Source organism: Miniopterus schreibersii (assembly GCF_964146895.1).
Source record: "Miniopterus schreibersii genome assembly, chromosome: 12".
Classification (NCBI taxonomy): Eukaryota; Metazoa; Chordata; class Mammalia; order Chiroptera; family Miniopteridae; genus Miniopterus; species Miniopterus schreibersii.
Genome location: NC_138112.1, coordinates 48,929,203 through 48,954,246, shown reverse-complemented (window position 1 = coordinate 48,954,246; position 25,044 = coordinate 48,929,203).

Below are 25,044 nucleotides of genomic sequence, written 5' to 3'. Positions count from 1 at the left end.
CATGTTAATATCTCAACTTTGGACGCAGCCTGGTCGTGGAGGGGATACGCCAAGTTACAAAGACAAAGAATGGATTCTGGTTAAAGAATGTGATGATAGGCCCTGTGCTTAATGTCCCCTCTCTCAACAAAATTTCTACTAAAATTCTCAAAGAAAATCCACCTTTATGGGGGAAATGTCCATTTTATCATTGGAAGGTGGGAACAAAGCCACTCACGTGCCACAATTTTAAGGAATTTCTGCAGATGATAGCACAAGCAGTGCCATGTTTCTGGAGGGACCACAAATATGCCGTGTGGGGGAAAAGACTGTCCGAGTTGTAAGGGGAAGAAGCCCCAGAGGGAGCCAGACAGCAACCCCTACCTTGCAGCATTTCTTGGTGAAATCAGTGAAGGGACAAATTTCAAGCTTCCGAAAGCTTCTAGAAGGTCATGGTGCTATAATACAACAGGACTCAAGCACCCGTTGCAGCAGACCATACCTGACATGAACAGATGGTCTGTCAAAGCACAGGGAAGGCCTGTCAAAGGTGGTCCCCAGCCAGAGCAGCTCTGCACATCAGAGGAGAGAGTGGGAGAGGTTAATAGAGACAAGTACACCCAAGGAAGAAACCCTCACACACAAAAGTAAATGTTCCTGCTTTGACACCTCTGGGGGCTGCTTCCTTCTACCCCAGGAGAGGAAGGTATCTCTGATCAGTGAAGGAGTGACAGAGACTACAGGTCGCCCCTCATCGTGAGTCTCCTCTTCCTAAGTAGGGAAATGTCTAGCGGGAGCACATGGCTCTCCTGTTCAGGTTTGCTTTCCTTTCTTTTTTTATTGCATAATTTTTGTCGAGATACAATTCACATGCCATAAAATTCACCCTCTTAAAGTATATAGTTCAGTGGTTTTTAGTATATTCGCAGTATTGTGCAATCATCACTACTGTCTAATCCCAGAATATTTTCATCACTCCAAAAAGACACCTCACTTACTCCTCACTGCCCCCCGCCCCTGGCAATCACTAGTCTACTGTCTGTCTCTGGATTTGCCTATTACCGTCAATGCACATAAATGGAATCATCCAAGATGCAGCCTTTCGTGTCTGGCTCCTTTCACTTAGCATAATGTTTTCAAGGTTCATCCATGTTGTGGCATGTATTAGTACTCAATTCTTTTCATGGCTGAATAATACTCCATTATATGAATAGACCACATTTATTTATCTCTTCATCAGTTAATGGTAGAGGTGGTGATGAGAAAGCAGAAGGCACTGGAATGATCTTAAATTCCTCAGGAGCATATCCCCTGCGTTTCTCATCAATTATTGTATTCCCAAAGGCTGGCACAATGCCATCTACAAAGTAGGTGCTCAATAAAGCTTTTAAATTAAAGAAATAAAGGAAAAACGTATGGTGTCCCACTTACATTTGCTTGTAAAGAACAGAAACTCTAAAGTAAAAGTGAGTTTAATGTGAGCATAGAGGGGACTTTCCCATAATCCAGCTGCAGAATGTACAGCAGGGGCTCCTGAGAACAGAAAAGCGACGCTCTCTTCTCCCCGACCTGGAGCCAGGTGGGTCTCCTACCGCGGCCCTTTGTCCTGTCGAATCTACTCTCCTCATCATAGACTAGCTTCTTCTGCCAAGTTCTAAGTTCCTGTTCTCCCCAAATCCCACCTGCAGAAGGCTTTGGGGAGCCACGCTGACCACCCTACCTGCCCACTGGTTCCGTCCCCGCCCACGCTCCAAATGCCTGGGAGAGACGCGAGCCGGCTGCGCTTGGGCCGGTGCTGCGTCGCTCTAGGCGGCCGCAACCAGGCTGGAGTCGCGCAGTTCTTCGGGCTCCTGCTTCTAGACTGTGAGCGACATAGGTTTTCTAAGATGGGACGTTGTTTGGGGGAGAAAATGCTGATGCTATGACTTGGGTAAGCACAGAGTTAAGGGAATTGCTTTCTACCCTTTGAAGCTCTGGTGCTGTGAGAATGCCTTTAGGGTGTAAGATGCCATTAAAGCCACAGGAGTACCGTCATCAGCAAGGTGCTCCAATGATCCACTGTTTTTCAATCCACTATTTCGGATGCATCTAGCCTCAAGAAGGAGATCAGGCTATAAAGTTAACCCCTTAGTTATGGCGAATACTGTGCAATATTCCCAACGCTTCTAATAATTAGCATCTCCTCTCCACCACCCACAGGCTCCTCGGACTAACCATTAGGGAACACAGTCAGCTGATGATTAAGAGCAGAGGCCCTCCCTGATGGAGAAGAGCAAACAGCAATCTCCTTTCTGAACTTTCCAGGGCTCCAACTTTCTGGCCATATGCGTAGAAGCACATAGGAACCAGCGTGTTAATTTGGATTAATCGGCTGTGCTGGGGCAGGAAAGAACATGGTAGCTTTCTGCAGAGTACCCACCTGAGGCTGAAGATCTGGAAGGGTCTTCAGACTCAAGGGTCCCCTAGTGGCCTGAAGGGGGCAAAGCTACCTCCCATGTCTCATCTTATTTTTGAGGAGTTGCTCACAACAGAAGAGAATCTAGTTAATTCTTTTTTTACCATTTGGGACACATGCAAAAGTTTCACACACATCGAGTTACAAAATGAGGCCTAGAAAAAGAGTAACTTAAATATAGTACATTTTAAGACTTTCTTGTATGTATCATTCTGATAACAGTGGATCAAAAGTCAAGTTGACTAGATGAAAAAACACTTGCATTTCCTTCATTCTGGCATTCTGTACTGTTTTAATTAGTGTGATAGAACCCTCAAAAGCCATAATGTGGACTAAAGTTTTACAAAATGATATATTAGTGAAAGCCTCTAATGCCAAGTTTATATCATATTAATTCCCAAAATGTCTATAAATTATTGTTTAGTTTCTAAAAACTTGGTCAATCTGGGATGGAGTTTAGTCCTGACACACACACAACAGATAAAGTCCAGTTCTTGCTTCAAAATACTTTTTTAAAATTCCTTTTTAAATCTTTAAAGGTCCAGCCTGTTGGTTAACTGGGAGAGTCCCGGGTTGATTGACAGTATCTGTCAGAGGCAATGAACTCCACTTCGACGTTGCCTTTATGCTGCTGTGTCAAGTTGTTCAACTGTGACCCTTCCATCTGTTCCAGCTAATCTGAAAGTCATTTAGACCCGGTTCCCCATTCATTTGAAACACAGCACATTCTCCTGTTAACACACATATGCAAAGTTGTCTGCTGTCAGCAACCTATGGGTTTTCTTGAAAAGTCTCACTTACAACATCTGTATAAACATTTACACAACAGAAAATCCATTTATCGACTATTACTGCCTCCCTAACTTAATTTTTTTCCAGACATTTCAAATTATAGAGTCATTTTGAACGGACATTTAAAAGTTTACCTCCCCAAGTTAATTTTTAAGAAGAAACAGCCAGCTGATTTTGACATTTCAAAAAAAAAAAAAATCATACTGTTGTATCTTAAGACTATTTGAGACATTCATTATCTTATTTTCAAAAATTCAGTTGAACTTGAAAATGCTTGCATACCTTTTTTTAAGCAACTTTGGGAGCAAATAGTCAAGTTTATCAGATGCACTGAATCAGAATCTCTGGAGGCAGGGCTCTGGGAAGCTGTATACTCAGAAATCCCTCCAACTGATTTTGAGAATCAACCAGGTTCAGAAACAACTGGTTTGTTTCTCCAACACGTGATGGAGATGCACTGCATAATTCTGCTTTCTTATTTGTATGACTAATATGATCCTATTAAATAAATTACTTAGCAAAAGTAAAAAAAAAATAAAATAAAATAAACGAAGAAAATAGGAAAGCTTATTTGAGTGACTTACACAGATGTTTCTTTGCATTATGTGTGAATCAAAATTGCATTTGGATGTAACACAATAGTATTACTCATATTATGCTAAATGCATAAAGACCTCCTTTGGTTCAAAACTTCTTAAAAAATTGCTTTGCTTTATTTTAATCTGGTTCCTTCTGTGTAATTTGCCCAAGTCAACCCTGCATTTCTCAGGCCTGGCCTCAGCCCTGACACTGAATCTCTGTGTGACCTCAAATGAGTTGCTTCTCTGCAAGATTTAGTTTGCACGAGGACGTTAGAGGAAGTCATCTCTAAAGCCCCTTCTAGCTCTGACCTTCTCTGCACCCCTAAAACAATCTCTATACATCCCTTCCTCCCCGATAAAATTCCCCTAGCCCAGAATATTATGTCCAACCATACACAGAGGTACAAACTTCTCAGAGTATTTTAAGAAAATATTTCTAAGGTTTAGGAGTTTAAGGAACACCCTTTGTGAAATGTCCCTGGAATTTAAATTTACACCACTAGCTCCAAAAGTTTTTCCATTGATCCATTCATAAAATACTCCACTCTCTCCTTTGAGGTCATGTTTCCAATATTCAAAGGCTCTTTTTGTTACATTCACGAACAAATCGTTTAATCCTCTCAAGCTTTGGTTTTTTTTATCTGTAATATGGAAATACTATCTTCTTGAGTACCAAAGAAAATAATTCTTAAGTACAAAAGGAGATAAGTGAGGAGATAAGCACTTTCTAAATTGTAAGTTGTTGCACAAATGCCATTAGTTTTATTGTAATTATTTCTGCTGCTGCGGCCCCTCATAAGGTGGCCCTCCTCTGCATCACCAGTAGAATAAACTACCATTTAGTAAATTACTGTTTGGGACACCTGTGGAGAAAAGTGAAGGAAATTACAGACTTGTGAAAAGTGTTTAAAACATTCATAACTTTTGGCACAATAATTTTACTTCTAAGAATGCATCAGATTACGTATCCTGCTTTTGCATGAGGGTGTTCATCAAAGTCCGGTTCTATAATAGCCCGTATTAAAACCAAGCCAATAGCATGAGTAAGTCATGATCCGGGCATCATGAAATATGTAGCCATTCAAAATGGTGCTTTGGAAAAATATTTAATGACTCAGAAAATGCTCATATTATGTAGTAAGGAGTAAATATAAAGCAAGGTGAAAACTTGCATCTACGTATTATTACAATTTTATGACAAAATAATATTGTCTAAATATATTTTAATGAAAAAAAGATATACTGAAGTGTTTCCAGTGACTGTCAAGAATTAAAATATAGGTAACATCTGTTTTCTTCTGTCTCTGTGTTTTCTAAATTTTTTTAAAACATGTATTGCTTATCTTTTTGCAAACTGCAGCACCTCCTTCTCTCCCAGATTTCGAATCACATATTCATTCATCCAAGAAAAGCATATGAGTGTCCCCTGGGTGTCTTTGTCCCCTGATAGGCATGGGGAAAACTCAGAGGTATGTAATGATTAAAGGCTTTAAAGAATTTACAGTCTAGAAGGAGAAACTGTTCCTTAGAACAGTACAAATGAATTGCCAAAGAAGTTAGAGGAAGTTTCTCTGAGGATGGGACAGGTAAGTTGTTTATTAAATCCCACAAGAATTGCTATTGAGGTAATAAGGAGTTGATGGAGGTATTTCAATCTGATAAGCATCTTCATGGACTCATCAGGAAATGGAGAATATTTTAGTTTCATTTTTACTTTGTGGAATGTTCTTTTCAAATAGATTGGGGTTAGAATATTCCATTTCGATGAGCACTTCTGTGTCTTATGCGTGGGTCATGAACTTCAGTTGCTTACAGTGGCCAGGCAGGTCAGGCAGGTATGTCTACAGACATGGCATCTAGTGGGTAGAGGCTGGGGATGCTGCTAAGCATCCTACCATGCTCAGGGCAGCCCCCACAACTAAGAATGTCAATGGGGTGAAACATGAATCGAGGGGCTATTGAGACTGAGCGGTTAGAAAAAAGACCTGTGAGATGACACCTGTGGTCAAATCTGATTGATCCAGAGAAACAATCTTCCCCAGGAAGGTCTGGGCAGAGCATGTCAACCAGGGGAAAGAGCAGAAGCAAAGGCTTGGGGTGGGAATAACTTGGAGTAGTTGAGACTCAGAACCCAGGCTAGTCCTGCTGCCCCTTTGCCTAATTCACCATGGAATTTGCTGGACATAAATATGAGATGAAACAATGAAAATTTAAACTGCTAATAGGATCTTAGCAATCTTCTGGTCTACCCCTCATTTTACAAATGGGGAAACTGAGGCTGGGGGAGTCAAAGTAAGGTTACATAACAAGTCAGTGGCAGAGAACTTAGATGTGGCTCCCAGTTCTGTACTCTTCTTGAGCATTCTGGTTTAACCATCACTGGTTTTCTTTTCTATCCTAAAGTCTGACAGTCTTATTCTCCTAAATAAAAGTTACCCTGCAAGTACTTCATGTATGTTATTTTCAGTGTTCCCTGTGAAAGTGTCCTGCATTATCTATTCATCACCATGATACTCTAAAAGGAGTATAAGTTTCCCTGCTTTACAGATGGTCACTTAGAGATTCAGAGAGGTGAGCATCTAGCCTGTGATCATGGATTGGAAGAATTAATATTGTCCATACTACCCAAAGTGATCTACAGATTCAATACAATCCCTATCAAAATTCCAATGGCATTTTTTACAGAGATAGAAAAGAAATTCTCAAATTCTATTGGAACCACAAAAGACCCCAAATAGCTACAGCAATCTTGAGAAAGAACAGCAAAGACAGGGCCATCATACTTCCTGATTTCAAACTATATTACAAAGCTATAGTAATTAAAAGAGTATGGTACTGGCATAAAAACAGACACCCAGACCAACAGAGAGGCCAGAAATAAACCCATGCATACGCAGTCAACTAATCTGTGACAAGGGCACCAAGAAAACTCAATGGGGGGCCCTGGCTGGTGTGGCTCCATTGATTGGGTGTCATCCTGTGCACCAAAAAGTTGCTGGTTCAATTCCAGTCAAGGCACATGCCCGGTTTGTGGGCTAGATCCCCAGTAGGGGGCATGCAGGAGGCAGCCGACCAATGTTCCACTCTCACATGTTCTGCTCTCACATTGATGTTTCTCTTTCTCTCTCCCTTTTCCTTCCTTTCTCTCTAAAAACCAATAAAAATATATATTTTAAAAATAACACTCAATGGGGAAAAGACAGTCTCTTTAATAAGTAGTATTGGGAAAAGTGGGGTATGTTCTTAAGGGCCAGGGAGGGACCTATCTCAAACTCACTGATTATAACACTGAAATCCAGACAAGCTGTTTTGCCAAAATCCCACCACTGGTAGTGGCACAATCGGAGCCACAACCCAGGCCTCCTAACATTCTGTCCAGTGTCCCTTCTACTAAACATGTTGAACATCTAAAAAGAAAACACTAACTGTCATCTTTTAAATAAAGGGAAGAAAGTTCTCCAAAGATGACTTTATCAAAGGGAAACATTTTTTGCAGTGAGTCAACAGCTTGTAGAATGCAGCAATGAGATATGAGGAAAGGTGGACTTTTCCTGTCTTTTGTTATTGGCATTGACCCTGAAGGCCCTTGCTTCTCCCCCAGAAGCTTAAGGGGCTTAGATCAAGGGCAGATTTTGAAATTGAATTTATTCAGATTAAACAAAACCTTCAGTGAGAGGATTTACTCCCACAAGCTGTTGCCAAGTTGGGGCTGTCCAGGCCAGGGCCATTTTCCTGAGCTACAATCGACTTGTTCCCAAGTTTCTGACAGCCTGGATGTGTCAGAGATAACAGTCAGAGAGATGTTTCTCAAAGTGGGTGTCCTACCTTCAGGATACAGCGCTATCTACCCTCTGTTTCAAGCGTGCTCTGCCTTTAAGTCTGGGCTCGAGTCTCAAGTTTTTCTCTTTTATGTTTATATTTTTAAATTAGCTTTTATTGCTTTTTTATTATAAAAAATAATAAATAATTATTTTAGAAATACTGAAAATACAAGAAAAGCATAAAGAAGAAAATAAAAAGTATCTGTATTCTCACCAAAAGAGATAAAGGGCATTAACATTTCAGGCCCCAAGTCCTTTTAGAGTCATGTTTATATGCCTTAATGGATACTGGTGAGGACAAACTTTGAGGCTAGTCCCTCGAATCCCAAAAGATGGAAGGTAGTCTGTGTGGTTCAGCTCTGCATCAAGCACACAGAAAATCACCTATAATTTATTGAGCTACTTTTTTAAAAAAAAAATTTAGTTTGTCAACCTGGATGGGGTCTGAGAACCCCATTGAACAGATGAGAAAACTGAGCACCAAGGAGTGAGTGACTTCCCTATATCACCTGCAGTTCAGTGGTAGAGCAGGGACCAAGAAAATCTTCTGGTTCTCAATTTAGTGTGTCCTGTTCTTCACCGTACCAGCTGTTTCACTGTAGAAAGAATTATGGTTACAAAATTCAATCTGAGTAAGAGCATTTGGCTACGCCGACCTCAAAGCATGAGGAACTTTTATGGGCTAATTATTTGGCGTTACGGAGAAGGAAATAATCTCCACATAGATACGAATTTCCAAACTACTAAAGGTCAGCTTTTTTTCAGCACAATGACTTTTATCTGAATGATAGCCAATTTCAGGGGAAATTATTCTAAATATGCCTTTTTAAAGATAGTCACATCTAACAACACTTAATCTTTTCTTGATGACCCGAAGTCATAATGACAAGCACCGGTTTTTATTCGATGCTGTAATACAGTGAGACCTTCTGGGATTGGTAAATTGTAAACCTCTGAATGGCTCCAACTGCTAAGCTTTTATAGTTTTATGTTTGCTTTATATGGATTTTCTGTCTCCCCCTTACAATCAAGCTGTCAGCTATTATTTCTTGCTGCTCCCAGTATGTCTGAGATCCTCTCCCCATTTGTTCCCCATCTGCTATGCTGCTTCTAATCTGTTATGTGCTGCGGAAGCCAATGTTCACGTTTGTTAGAAGTATTTGTAATGTAAGAGGAAAAAGGCTCTGAGTGGGGATAGAGGGGCTCCCTTAGTGACAAAGTTAGGGAGCTGACTTAGGGACACATATTTTAATTTCTTGGAAGCTATTTTAAATTTGTTTTCTCTTTAGATCGGCAAATAAATAATGTTCAGATAAATGAGACAGTATAGTATATTAAAAAAAATAGATATAAACAGGCATGAAGAATTCAGACATCTCTTGCTTATTTATGCACATCATGAGTCTTTCCTTGGGAAGAGATCCAAATCTCTAGGCCACACCATGGGTTTTGGGTCCTTTAAGTTATTTCTTCATTTCTTTTACATTTCTGAAATCACTTTCCAACATAAAATTGGCCTTTTCTAAACTGAAGTGTTGAGCAAATGGAAACGCAAGGGGGGCATCGCTCCTAGGGCCTGACAAGTCCAGAGCCCAGGTCTCTGACATGGGGGCTGCTTTCCCCACCCCCCCACCCCCGCCGCTGCTGTCCCCTCCCCTGAAACACCACCGCTGCCAGTGTTTCCAGTTCTTCCCTTGTCACTCGCGTCTTTTTGAAAAGTTTGACTCTTCACAGCATAACTCTCACCTTGCAAGCTAAAACAGATCTCCCTTCGTCCAAATTTTAAAATTCTCTTAAATGATCAATACGACTGATTTTCCTGCTATGTCCCAATATTTCCTCCCAGATTCTAAATTCCTAAAAATACACCCCGGCCAACAATAAACAAGCCTACGAGACAGACTAGCCAACAGCTAACCCCCGAGCTCGAGGCACGCTGAGATTTTTTTTTTTAAAGCCACCCCTGGCAATGGTGCTGTGGGAGCTGCAAAAGCCAAGCGATTTGCAAAATTACGCCGAGACAAGGAGTCACTCAATGCAACACCTGCTCGGCAGTGATCACCAAATTAGCCGCAGCCAACGGCGACCCTGCCGGTTGGCTCCCCACCCCCACCCCCACCACGCACCCCTCCACGGTCATTTGTATTTACCAGTAAACACCCGCAAACCCAATGCTCTCCGCTAACCCGAAAAGCCAAATTAAGCGACTCCTGCTGGAGCTAAGGGGGGGCTGCGCAGGCCCTGGGCGCGGCGTCCCCCTGCAGTTTGCAGCCACCGCGCTAAGGCTGTCCCCTGGGAAAGCGGCCGCCGCGAGCTTTCCCAAACACTGTGCAAAACTGGGAAATCAAAACTGGGCTTAAAATATCGCCCCAAACTTCCCTTCTCCTTCAGCCCCCCCCCCCTTCGCCTCCAACCACCACGACTGCCACCTTTCTTTCCAGCTGTCAGTTTTTAAAGTGTATGTTTTAATTTTCCACGGTTGACCACATCCAAAGCTGTGCTAAGGGGCATGGGATTCTTTTCTTCTCTAAAATCTATATGCAGCCCGGGATTACCACAGCTGGCTCCGGTCACAGTGGCGAATTCGAACTTACTATCTGAGGCTATTTCTAAGGCCATTGTGAGGGCCACTGGGCTCGGTTTCTGGAGAGAAATCCTCTCGTTGTAATGTAGACCATCTTAAATGGCCTTTTTGTGACCATGGTCTCTACCCTTAAACAAATGCAGGGCGTATTTTCCCTGATGGGTGTCCCAAGCAGAGCTTGGGAAGAAATCGTTATGATCAAGGCGGTTCGCCCAGACACACAGACTTGCTTGTTACCGTATTTAAAGAAGTGGCCACAAAGAAATAGTCATTGGATTTACAATAGGGGGAACCTAGTATGCATTTCCAAGGAATCACATTTTGGGGAGAATTACAGAATAATTACACATATGCTTAGATCACGAGCATTCAATGAAGCGGACAGTATTTTGAGGATTTAAGATGTTGGGGCTGTGGTCCTCTCTAAGAAACCGGGATAATTCAGACATTCAAATGCAAAACTGCACCATTTGGAGAGTGTAATGCGGTCTGTTCTGGTCACTGTTACAAATTCGGAAAGGATTCCCTGGCTGCAGACATTAGAGGCACTTAATACTTAAATCTGTTTCCAAATGTAAAGCACAGAACAAAAGTGCTGGGCATTAATGAAACGTATCCTAACACTGGTGTGCTGACACATTTCATTAAAGTGTCACTTGGGGAGAGTAAAAAATAATGACAAGAGCTTTGCTGTAACTTGATAAGGTCCTCAGATGAAATATCGCTAACTATAACACATTAAACGTCCATTTGAACACTATCAGGGTTTTCAGATCTGGTTGGAATTAATTTCATGCCTAGTGTGTTGTCTATAACAATTACTATAAATGAATCTCTTTTATGGGTCTAAATACTAACTGTTTATTCATGTTAGTTTTATTTTAACCATCAGGAAATCAAGTATTATTGGAAGTTATTGCAATTACCTTAAGAAAAATACTTTAAAGATCAAATCTTGTTTGCTTATAAGACCAGCAATTAGTTATTTCCTGAAGGAATGTACTGTCTGTATTTTTAAAAATACACACTTTTACCATTTTTGTTGGGCTACTGGACTGGCAAAATACTTTTCTACTGAACTCTAAAAAGTTAATGTGTTCTTCCAAGCTCAAAATAGTTTCTCTTTTATAATTTAGAAAATTGATAAAAATCAGAATTCCACAAATGTAGACCAAAAATTCAGCATTTTATGGCTTCGAAACATCTCCAATTTAATGTTCTAATTTAATGCTAAGTAGCTTTCTATTTATAAAAAATTTCCCTGTGTAAATATATGTAATTTGTATTTTCAGTAAATTTTCAAAACTTCTCCTTCTAAGATCTTGTGTCCGAAATCTCAAAATAAGAACTTTGCAGCTTTGGCAGCCACCTCGATACTCTTAACTAACGGATTCATGTAGGGTGTTTTCCAACATTTGTAGATTTGTTTGATTTTGTGTAGACCAGTCCTTCTTTACAATGTGGTGAAGGCAAGAAATTCTCCCAAGCAGGAATCGAGTTGCAAAGTAACACAAAACAGCAGAGATAAAACAGAGAAATTAGTCTGAAGCAAAACAAGAGAACAGCACGAGAAACTCGGAGCCGGCAATCTCTCGAAGTGAAAAGGTTAATCACAAGATTTAAAGTCTAATCTTGCTTTCAAAGGCAGCTCATGTAATTGCATACATTGTCAAGGGACATGAGAACAGTGGGAACAGGAAAAAAAATTTAAACAAGTGGGCTTGATATAAGCCATAAATTTAATATGGAGAAAAGCAAAAAATTAGCAAGAGCGGCACAGACTTCACTGAAGAGCCAGCCGGGGAACTGAGACAGCAGAAATGGCTGCAAAGAGCCACTTGTCAAGAAAAGGGAACTTTTAATTTTGGATAAATATGTATTCCCCAAAGGCCTTTGTGATTAAATTCCATTCACTCATGTTGCCTGACAAATATTTATAGGGGGTTTATCGTGTGCTGAAATTGTGGGAACACAAAGGTAAATCCTACACCAGAGGAAGAGTCAGAGTCCCTAGAGCACAAAGCAGAAAGGACCAAGTGAGAGCTGGGAGGTGGCAGAAATAGCTCTGTAGAAGGAATGGCATTTAAATTACACCTAGAAAAACAGGCAGGACTTGGCCATAAGCAGGTGAGAGTGGCAAGGCGCAAGTGAGCCGGGAAGGCACGGAGCACATGCAGAAGGCGGACTGCACCGGCCGAGTGGAAGCGCAGCCAAGCCCAGGGGCGACCTGGGCTGGAAAGGGGGGCGGCGCTGACGTCATGGGGCCTGCGGGAGTTGGGCTTAATTCTACGGAAAGTGGGAAACCACTGGAGTTCTGGGGTCCCAGGAACGGTATGATGCCGAAGGTGTCGGAGAAGGTGAACCTGTGTGGGGCAGCCGAGAAGAGGAAGAATAAGCTCAGCTGCATATGTTTCGGGACAGTACAAATGCAGAGGTTTGTGTTCCCGGCCTAGAAAGTACTGAAAGCATGCTTATGAGCCATGTGTCGCTAAATGTCCAGACGGCCACTGCCTGCTAACTGGAAAAGCAATAAGAGGTGCCACTGAGGGACATATAGTTTATCAAGGGACAGTGGAAGACCCAGCCAGTGGGTGTCACTCAGATCAAATTCGCGGGTTTCCTAGGAGAAAGCGGCCAGATCCTTGGGTGTGGGCTAAATGCCAGGGACTGAAGAGATAGTAACTACCCCCAGGGGTGTATGTAATTCCCTGTCACAGCAGGAATATGGGTACATCTCAGGGCCAACCATGACCTACAACTGGCAGACACCCCATGAACAGTCCGAGTTGCCCAGAAGTGTGCTATCCAGAATAAAAACAACCTCCTCATTAGCACGGGGTGGTGGGGGGCAAGCATCGCCATGTCAGCAAACACATTCAGGGGCTCCTGGCAATAACTGCATGGTGTGAGGGTTTGGGGGAGACATTACTAAAGGGGGTAATGTACCAGTGAGAAAAAAAATTCTGGGTTTTTTTTAGCAGCATATTTTTATATGTCATATTTCTATATAGCATTTTATACTTTTCAAGGTGATTTTTAATATCATATTATTTCATTTCCCCCAGTAACCCCATTATTTTTGTTTTACCGAAAGAGTTACAGAAGCCCAGAGAGGCTGTGTGGCTTTGGCTCAGATCTCTCAGAGGAATGAGCACCCAAAACCCAGTTTCTTGATTCCTCCTCTGTTTCATCACCTGGCTTCCTCCTACTTAAAAATCAAGAAATATTCATTGTGCATCTGTTCCATAGAAGGCATGCTTCTAAGTCTGAGGAAAGCCTCAGATTTTCCTGGGAGTTTTAACAGAAAAATCCTAGCAGGGTTTTAGGGGCCTAATGAAAACCTAGCTCATCTTTCCTGCACAGAGCCCCCTGGTGGCAGGTAAAATAAGAATTCTGAATTAGGATGTCCTGAGTTTTTAGGATCCAGATGTCTTGAGAAGTTTTTAGGATCTGACTTTATGGAAAGATGAAAACACTGAAACATAGAAAATAATTTTTAGAAGGGATCATCTAATCCAGTGCCCTTGCTTGGCATCGTATTAAGAAACTGATGTTCAGAGAAGTCGAGCAATGTGCTCATGGCAGCACAGCATCCTAAGCTAGTGCTTCTCTAGTAAGAAAGGCAGCCCTCAGCATCTCCCTCATTCGCCTTTCTCTTGTGGGTTAACAGTCACGCCACATAGGCAATGTCCTCCTTGGAGAGCATAAGCTCTCGGTATCTGCACAAATAATTGTACAGATGGACACCTCCTGGCTCCTGCTCTTAATAGTTAAGTGACCCACGTGACTTCATCCCCATCGCCCCCTCTGAGCCTCAGTTTCCTCATTTGTAAGTTAGGAATAGAGATAGTTTCCACCTCAGTGGGTTATTTTAAGGGTTAAATGACATAATGCAATGACACACTTAGCACTAGCCTGGCACGTAGTAAACACTTGCTATGTGGAGGTTGTTATGCTTAATTAACCACCTCTGCCTCGGTGCACCCAGAGCCCTTAGCCCTAAAGCTTTCCTCTATGGATCAGGGGGGGAAATCCAGAGGAAGTGTCTTTAAAGATGGTCCCTTCTTCAAGCTGAAAATGGTTATCACAGAACCTCTGAGACAGCATCTCACTACTGGGGAGTCTGGTTCTGCTTCCAGGGTGAACGAGATGGGTCTTTCTTGTGACAGAGCCAAAGGAATTCGCCTCTACCCCTCTTCTGAATTCACCTGAGCCCATGGGGATCTGGGAAGAGCAGCAGCATCTTCCATAGCCCTCCACCTCTCCCCATAGCCCTCCACCCCTTCCCATAGCTCTCCACCTCTCCCCAGCACCCCTTCTAAGTCTCACCGTTGAGAGGTGTCATCAGCCCAGCCCCTGCCATCCTCAGCTGTGGATGGAAATGAGTAAGAATAGTCGCCCCCTCCTCTTCCACAGGGTGCTTCTGAGAAGCAAATGAGATCTAGTATGTGAAAGTGCTCTGGAGTGTGGAACAATTATTATCAGCGACATTGTCGTCAAGTCATTAGTTCCTATTTCAGCTGACTTCCTGGGTGCCTAGCATGTGTGAATATGAGAAATAAGATGGGCCTGGTCCCTGCTCTCTTGTAGTTTACAGTCTGTGTTTCCTTGGTTTGCTATTATTGTGACTATTGATTAAAGTAAGAATAACTTATGTTGTACATAAGAATAAAATAACATTAACAACAATTATCAGAATGACTACTGTGGATTAGATGTTTAATTTATAAACAATAATAGCTACTTTGTTCGAATGCCCACATAACATGCAAATATCGTGTAATTAACTCACAAGTAACCAATAGGTAGGTATTTATAGAGGAAACCTTTGAAGATGAAATAGGTACTGTAACTTGCTAAAGGCCTTATTTAAAATAACTGGCAAAGCCCAGTTCTGGAAGCTAAATCCAGCATTCTTTTCATTATGCAGCTAACAGCAATGCCATTAAAAGATTTTTGTTTGCCTTTATATCATTTGGTGCTGTTTTGTGGAGCAATCCTGGATGCATCACCTGATTGGCACTTCACTCAGTCTGTGACTTTGTATCCCTTCAAAGACTCATATTTTTTGAAATACAGTAGGAAAAACAAAATAATAAAATTATTGGGAGGCTTTTGAGATTATTTTGAGAATTAAATCAAAGAAAGTGCTGAAAATTGGTTTTTATAATAAATATGTTGGTCCCAAATTTCTGTTCTGCACCCAGAAGTTAATGGAGCTCCTCTGGACAGCATGCATTCAAAAGACTGTTTGCTGTATCTATGCTCAGAATCTCAGGTGCCTATGGCACCTACAGCAGAACACGACCTCTTGTGTCCAGGTAATTATTAAGAGCAATCTCTTTTACTCTCAAAACAGTCCCAGTTTGGACAATAAATTATACATCCCTCATACCAACAAATCATGGCAGTAAAGAAAATTTCCCATCTTATTCGAAGTTAAAAAATGGAAGGAGAGTATTGGACTGACCCTCTTATCATAAACGACCCTGAAAACTGGGCAAAATATATGAAACAACTATTTTCATACACTGGAGAGCAGTCAGCTCAGGACTGTGGTTGTCCCAGGTTTCTTTCCACAGGCATTTTCGAAACCTCAGTGCAGATACGGGAAATCCAAGCAGAGCAAAGTCGTCGCTGAGCAAAGGAGACAGAGGTCAGATTTAGGAGAGGGTGAGACAACTAGAATTTGTGGGGGAAGGCCCTGGAAAGAAGAACACTGGCAGGGAAAGAGCTCTGGAAGTCTGCACGGGCCCGCGGGTCTCTGACTGAATATTAAGCTGCACATGCACAAGGCAAGACCCCACGGTCCAGGCGGAGAGCTGCTGGCCGGCCACCAGCGGAACAGCCACAGGAGCGTGCACAGGGCGGGACACCGGTTCTCTAGAGTGGTGCGACCCGACAGATTACCAAGGACAGTTAAGAGACTCCAGAAAGATCACGCTGTAAAGGAACATTAAATTAGCCTCAGGGTAAAGGTTTTGCTAGTCTCACCCTAATACAGCCTTTCCTTAAAAAGCCCACACCACCACAGACACGTGATTGCGTATTGTGCCAGGATGCTAGGACAGCGGCGACGTCACCAGGCGATGGGAACGTTTCAGCTCCATTATAACCTTATGGGACCACCCTCGGGTTTGTGGTCCATCGCTGACAGAAGTGTCACGACTGTGATGACTGCCATTGGCATCACCATGAAGGAAGGAGAAATAAAGTTACACACAGAGACGTGTGCACGCCAGCACGGGGGAGACCGTATTTTTGATGAGCTCTTTACGCCTTTCTTGTCTTCAAGTGAAAACCGGAGCCGTGAAATTCCTGTTTTGCTAACGTTAAGATATGGTCATGCCAGGCATTCAGGACCATCGGCATGGACAAGGGATGAAATTACAGTCTGTTCAGGGGAATAACAGGGTGATGAGAGGAAAAGCTCTTTGCCTGTGTCACGATCCCGGTGGCAGCTTTTTAAAACAGGTGAACGTTTTCTTCCCCCTCTACTGGAAAACATCCCTTGGCCCGATGTGCCAAGTAGATGCTTAGAGAGAAAGGTCAAAGAAAAAAAAGAATCACACAAATAATTGAGATATTTTTAAGGGCATGTAAGTCAGTGAGCATTTCATTAGTATCATTTCAGCGATTTTCTGCTCTCAAAGAAGTAGCCAAATGGAAACTGTATCCTTCTACTTCATAAGCAGGAGAATGTGATTATGTTGCCGTAACATTAAGATTTGAGATGGTCATGTGACAGGCATGAAGCAGGTCAGAGTTAAAGAATCTAAGTAAAATTAACATGGACCTTTCCCATGAATGCTTTTCAGCAGAATACATAAAAAATAATACCTCTTTATGAGCTAATAAGAGGCACAACTTAATTTTCAGAGGAATGCATTTCTAGCATATGTTATATTGAAGTCTCAAGTGATTGAAGAAAGCATTGCTGTATCTAATCAGAGAGCACTCAGCTTCTATCTCAAGTACCATCTCCCAAGGTTCAAGGCTGCGTAATCATATCAGCTAGTTGTTGCTGTTTCACAAATCAACCCAAAACCTTGTGGCTTAAACAACCCTTTATTAATTCTCATGAGTTAGGCGGATTGGGATGAGATTGAGCTGATCTTGGCAAGACTCAGTCATGGTCAGCTGGTATGTTGACCTTGGGCTGATGGGTCCAGCATGGCTTTGCCTGGCATGACTTAGCTTGGCTTTCACATGGTAGTTCATCCTCCAGCAGGCTAGCCCAAGTTTATTTTCTTAGCAATGGCAACTTCCAAGAGAAAGAGTAGGAGCAACTGAGGCCTACTGAGGTCTAGGCTCATGGTCTAGGCTCATGGTCTTATTACCACATTCTGTTGGATCAACACAGGATGTGAGGTCAGCCCAGATTCAAAGGGTAGGAAACAGTCCATCTCTGGATGGGAAGACCTGCAAAATAACATCGCCAAAAGGAAGAAAAGAAGCCACTATAATTATCTAATTGAAAATGGATTGCCCCCAGTTTACAAAACAGATTGAGATCCAAAAGTACACTGGTACTCCATTGTTTAACTCTAGGGACACACATTCCTACGGTAACAAAGGTTAGGTTCCCAAGTTAATCAACCTATTATCCACGAGGTTGAAGAAACAACTGTGTACGGCAATGTGATCTAAAAATAAATGATGTTGTTGGTAGGAAAATACCGGCAAAGAGGAAATCAACAGCATTAAATAGAAAGGACTCCTCATTTCTTAGATAAAAGTGCCTTAGGAAAGCAAGTTTTGTTAGAGGAGTGACGATATAGATATCTGGATTCACTGAGATGGTGAGGTTGCTGTGAAAGAATTAGGAGTGCCTGGCCCCAAGGCCTTCTTTACCTTGCACCACCCCCACCATCCCCTCCCCACCAAACACTAGGGTGGGTGCTAAACTCCCACCCTGCTACAGTCTCATCCCAGTACTTCCTACCGGGACATTCAAACAACTGGAGTAATGTTGAAGCTGGAAACTTTGGTTCCAATGAAGATTTTTTTGTGATGATTCTGAAAAGAACTTCTGTTGACTTTCAAGTGCTTAGAACTTAATGTCATTTATTCCTTTTCTTGAAATTTATTTTTATGATGTTTCCAACATATAAAAAATACAGAGAATCACATGACAAACACTTCCGTGTCTACTGTTCGGCCCTCCCCTTCCCCTCCGGACACGGGCAGACTCAGCTCCATGCATTCATTTCAAGAGAGACTGGTAACAGTCTGAAATTATTCAGTCTGTCTCGGGTACAGCTCATGTCTCTTGCCCCTGCAGTACTACATATTCCTGAGGTTAGGCAGTAGATTAAAAATAAACAATGAAAGCACAGGGATTGCAAAAATGACAAAATCAAACTTCAATTATTTCAATCCTGTCATTTTATGAGAACATTTGGAAATTTTATATATCTTCAAAACAGTGAAACTGATGCCCAGCTGGCGTGGCTCAGTGGTTGAGCGTTGACCTATGAACCAGGAGGTCATGGGGCAGGGTTTTGGGCTTGGTCCCCAGTAGGGGGCATGCAGGAGGCAGCCGATTAATGGCTCTCTCATCATTGATGTTTCTATCTGTCCTTCCCTCTCCCTTCCTCTCTCTTAAATCAATAAAAATATTAAACACACACCCACACACAAACCAACAGTGAAACTGAGTGTGCGCTACAGGGTGTAATATTTTTGTTGGTAAGTGTAAAATACAATTCATATTTCAATATTTTACTAAATGTAAACAATATCCTTAAAATGGAAAAAAGTACTCTTTTTCATTGTTATTTTAAAACTAGATAATTAACCAAAATTTAAAAAATATTTCCAGTCATTACATAATTATTATGAAAAATATTTTGTCATATAAAGGAAGGAGTGTTAAAAAATGATCCATTCTGGATGTCAAGCACAGTAAGTGCCACCACTTGAAACACTGATCTATGTACCTCCTTCCACATTTTAGTCTCTAGTCTAGATCTCTCTTAACAGCTCCAAATTAATATAGCAGAATGGCTGCTTGATAACTCTACTTGGGTATCCTAGAGACAGCTCAAAATGAGTCATCTAAATGGACATATTGACTTCCCCCATCCCTCCCCAGCCTGTCCCCCTTCTCGGCTTTTCAGTAATGACAACACAATTATCCATCCAGTTCCTAAAGCCAGGTAATACTGTTCATACTTCCCCTTCCCTCACTTTCCATATCCAGGTAATCCCCAAGGGGTTTCCGCTGGTATCACCCTCGCACAAACCATCTAGTGCCCAAAACTCCCAGCCTCCCAGCATTTGCACCCATCTCTCCCATCCATGCCTCCCATGGAGCCCCTGGGCCAGGTGATGGTGACTCCTTACAATCTCCCCATGACTTCCACTGCTGAGCATCACTGCCGTGCCCTGCAAGCCTGAGTGTCTTGCCCAACATCGGTTCAGAACATTCTCACCCTCACTCGCTGTCTGCTACCTACAGGGGGCTTGTTTGTAGTTCTCAGGCCCCAGACTCAATCCTTTCCCCAGCTCACAGCCTTTGCGTCTGCCCTCTCCTTGCCCAGAGAGGCCTGGGAGACTTTTACCCCAGCTCTTGCAAGGGCTCATTCATCGTCATCCTTCAACTTATAGTTTAAATGTCACTTCTTTCCTTGACCCTATTTATACCCATCATCAACTTCATATTTATAGTGTCTATGTGGCTCCTAGTTACTGGTTTATCTCCTTCATTATAATGGAAGCTCCAAGAGAGTAGGCCTGCTTGCTCACCGTGTCTTCAGTGTCCAGCGCAGTGTGGACGCACACTGGACACATAGCAAGTAAATCCCTGCTGAGAGCTGCCAGTGAATCAATGAACTGTCCCTTCCTGCTCTGCATCTGTGACTGCTGCAGAAGCTGCCATGCTCTTATGCGACATAACCCCACCGGTCCAGGACAGTACACCTGGCTCACACTGAGGCACCAAGCTTCTGCCTCAGGATTTGGAACTGGGATTGGGAGACAGGGTTATTCAACCCCCTCAGGTACACAAAGATGCGCCATAAAAACTCAGGGGCCAACAATGACTTTGTTTTCTGCCACGTGAGTCAGAAAAATAAAGACAACAAATTGGCAGGAAGATAAACAAAGCAGAGGAACACAGGGCAGACAATCAGGAGACAGGGAACATCCCGAGGAGTCGCCGAGCCTGGTCGCAGCTGGTCTGAGGCCCTCCTGCTACCTTTTCCTTGGTGTTCACTAGACATGGCAAAATTCACTTTCTAAAGACTCCCTTTGCTAAAGTTTGTTCAGATTGAGTTTCTCTCGCTTACAATCTTAGAAATACTATAAAGCACAATTTTTTTAATCAAAAAGTTACATGGATAAAAGTTGACAATAAAATGCTGTACCCATCAAGTAAGCAGGTCAAAAAGATAATGCTGAATGGACATAAGTCAGTCACAGTCTGAAAAAAGATGTCGACAATCTGAACAGGCCTTTACCGGCCAAAAAGGACAGTATGAAAATGAAATGGACGGCCACAGGACTCGCTGGGAAAAGGCCAGCGTGACGGGGCAGGAGGACGGCCGCCGCAAGTGAGGAGGTGTGACAGGGGCCAACAGGCGCCCTCCGGTGGGCTTGCTGTAACCACGGTGAGGCAGTTACGGGAAGGGGGACCTGGCCCTGAGGGCGTCCGTCTAGGGCCAGCCGGTGGTGTGTGGGTTCTTGATTTTGTGCAGGAAAAATTTCTCACCACGAGTCCAGGTGGGTTTTAGAGGAGGTTTATGAAAGCTGGGGACAGTGAAACAAAGCAGGGCCTAGGATAACAGGAGAGGGACCAGGTGGGAAAATGTGCCCAGGCTGGGCTGCTTTGGCTCACTAAGAAGGCAGAGAAAAGGGGGCCTTGGGGACAGGGTCACGGGTGCTGCCCACTGTTGCCCTGGTTGCAAGCCTTGTGGGGTCCATGCCTATGGGGGAAGGAGAGTGGGGAGGAGAAGGGGAGGGAGAAGGCACAGGCTTGCTCCTGGGAGAGTGCTCCCTGCTCCCTGGGACCTTCATTTTGAGGGGTTTTAAAGCGGGGGGTGGGGGGGGTGTTTAGGGGAAGTCTTAGGGGAGGGTCAATAGAATATTCATCAGCTTTATGCTGATGTGCCAAAATGAAGTTTATTCCCTCAACTTCATCTGTCCTTGGGTTGGCGAACGGCACTAATTGGATTTCTGCTATCTGTGTGCCTGAGTAGGGTGATTTAAGCTATTTACCCTCTGGTTGCAGAGAAGTGCAAACCATTTACTCTTAGGTGTCCCTGGTTTAGGGAAGGTAGGATTTACTAAGTAGCTGCAAACTGCTTGGCATCTAGATTTACTAGATGGCTGCATACTGCTTGTTTAACTATCTGACTCAGTTTCCCTCTTCCGCTTGTCCTGGCTTACTAGCCTGTCTCAAGGCTGGGTGATTTCACATCCTAGCAGACATTCATCCATCAGACATTCACCCAGGGGCTACTGTGTGCAGGGTACTGGCGTGGCCTGCACCTTTGCTTTGGTACACAGCCTGTGCACTGAACAAAGGGTGTGTGGAAGTGGTAGTCTAAAATCCAGCCAAGCTCTGCTTGCCAACTGTGAGCTTGACAGGGCTGGAACTGCCCAGGAGGAGCCCCTGTTTAAAGTCACACAAAGATCAGCAGCGGTCCTGCCTGAGGCCCAAAGCTCTGGAGAACCACCAAGCACCAATCTCACCCTTAGGGTTCTACTCTCAGGCTAAAGCCACACAGTGTTACTTTACAAACGTCTTCCCCAAGTAGAGGGCATGTGAATTCAATCTTAAGTGATTGCAGGCGGACAGACAGGAGGGCTTGGCCTTTTGAGCAGGGGAACAGCATGTGCAAAAGCATGACACGTCGTGGTTTATATCAGGCACTGGAAGCAAGTCAGAAAAGCCAGAGAGAAGAAAAGGGCGGGAAAGATGCTGGGAAGGGAAGAAGCCATCGGGAAGGGCCTTGTATTCTAAACTAAGGCCTTTGGTCTTTGTTCTCTGGTCCAGAGAGCGAATGAAGGGACTGAAGCCAGAGAGTGGCCTGGAAGTCTGAGATGGTGGATGGACAGAAGGCGGCCAGGCCTGGAAGCCAGGAGACCAGTGAGGAGGCTGCAATAGTCCAGGTGGGGGCTACTGAGGGCAACTCATCAGCAGTGGCAAAGGCAACTGAAGGGAGGAAACAGATCAACTGACATTTAAGGAGTACGATGGAGATGATTTGGGGACAATAGGTCCCAGTTTGCCCAAGACAATTTCAGTTTACATCTGTTGTCATGACTTAGCAATGAACAGTGCCCCCTGGCACTTATAAAAGTGTCCTGATTTGAGTGATAGAGTATATGTTTGCCCTAGGTGTAGGACACGAAGGAGAAAGAAGAGTCTAGGATGTCCTTTGGATCTGCCTGGACAACCCTAAGCTTCATCACTCTAGTTACTAGTGTAGAGAATACAAAAGGAGCAGTTTTGGGCCTGAAAATAAAAGATTATCACATACTGGCTTTAATATGCTCATGGGAGATTTGGATTAAATGGATTAAAATATTCTAAAATACAGTACATAGAATGTTGTAACTTGAAAGACCATCTGAGACTTTGAGAACATCTGTCATTGTTACACCATTTTTCCCCCTAAAATTTTCCTGCAATTCTCAGATGTATGAAGTTCTCCATCAGAAACTCAAAATCACAGATAGAAAGTTGAGAGAACCTCCATGACACGTGGAGAGAGCAAAGCCAATGGATTGTGCTGATGGACACTGACAAAGGAATCTGGTTTCTGCTACCAAATCCTTTCCCAACCGAGACCTTCCTGCCTTGGATAGGAACATTTTACAGAAATGCTAGCACCCCCAGGCTCCGTGAGAAAGGATTTAAATTATATAGTAAGTCAATAAAGGAATTTTTAATTTTTCACTTGAGGCCAAAACATTCCAAAACATAAAGTAGAAATGTTAACAGAGTGTGATTAAAAACCACTTTCCATATTCTGGATTTAAAATTAAATGAGAATAATAAAATAAGATAAACCGAGAACTAGTTTCTCTCATGACCTCCACCACACACACTGTGGCTTCCTAAAATTTAGCATGCTTCCTTAACCAGCCCCCCCCACACACACACACCACTGATACTTGGGCTGAACTTCAGCAAAGAAACAATTTGTCACAGCAACAGCTGAAACAAGAAGTGTCAGCAAGATTGATTAGACTTATTACAGGCTCCAGCACTCATCAGAAACATGATGACTGTGCCCTCTTCCTACAGCACAGGCTGGGGAGCCATAACCTGCCAGACCGTGAGGGCCGCGCAAGCCAAGAGCACTCACTCTCGCCTGGGCCACTGGAGGCCTGACCAGCCTAGCCAACCTCGGCTCTCTCTGACATGACCACCCTGCCATCCTGCCCTGTTACCAGCCTCATCAGGCTCTATTTATGCCTGTACGAGCCAAACATCACACAGCAGCACCATCAGAATTAAGGAGACCTACCAAGGAACAGTTTTGCTCCAAGAAATGTTTTTTGAGTTCCAGGGGTGCACCCTCAACAAGCAGGGCCTAGAGTCCTAAAGAGTGTGCCCACTTCTCTCTCGCCTTTAATTGGTTGAGGCTTAGAGAGAAAAGAAAGCATGGGAAAAGGATGAGAAAAGCCTTTATAGTCTAGTGGAAACCACATAAGCTTGGGATCACTTATTACAGACATTCTGCTGCTCACAAGCTATGTGGCCACAGGCAAGTCCTTTTGACGTTCTGATTCCTGGGTTCCTGTTTTCTGAGCCAGAAGTCTGCATGCAATCCTCCTTCCCCTCAGTCTTCAAGCACCCCCATTTCCAACTACATCTTTAACATCTGCTTCGGCTGAAGCTTCTGCTTACGTCACTCTCCAACTTAAAATCACTCATTGGCTTCGCAGCGATTATAGGATAAAGGCCCACCTCCGTGGTCAGCCTGCAGCCATTTAGCATCTTGTCCCTAGAACATAAATAAGAAAATGATGGCAAAACCAGCTGGGCTTAACACTGATCCTTCTGGATTCTCCCACATCTGGCTCCACAGCCTCAGGGTGCCATGGTCCACCTGCACGGCTGGATCACGCCCATCACTTGGTGCCGAGAGGCCCACACATGCCGTCCCCTTTTGGCCCCAGGATCCCTTTACAACATGAAAACTATTGAGAACTTCAAAGAGATTTTGTTTATGTGCATTATATCTGTCAGCTATTACTCTATTAGAAATTAAAACTAGGAAATTCAAAAAATACTTGTTAATTCAATATTCTAAAAACTATAACTTATTAACATAAATAACAGTTGGGTAAAAATAACTAGATTTCCAAAATAAAAAACACAGACGAAGAAGAGTAGCACTGCTCTGCATTTTTGCTAATCTTTTAATGCCTGGCTCAACGGAAGACAGCTGGATTTTCACAGCTACTTCTGCACTGAATTTCTGGCAATATCGCATGTCATGTAGCCCCTGGAAACCTCTACTGTACCCTCGTGAGAGAATGAGAGTCACCAAATCAAACAGTATTATTACAAAAATAATTTTGAGCTCCTGAAAGACCCTTGGAAGCCTCCAAGAGTTTTGAGATCACATTTTGAAAATGTCTGATCTAGTCTGAGTGGGATGAGTACAACTTCTTAAGATCAAGGACATGGGAAACAGCAGCGCCGAGGGGTAACAATCAGCCACTGAATTAGGCCGACTTGAATTTGAATCTCGGCTTTGCCACTTAGAAATATGTTATGTAAGTTATGTAAGCCCCGGGTCACTCGCTTCTCAGATGGAAATATTGTCATCTATTCCATGGGGTTACTGTAAAAATAAAATAGGGCATATC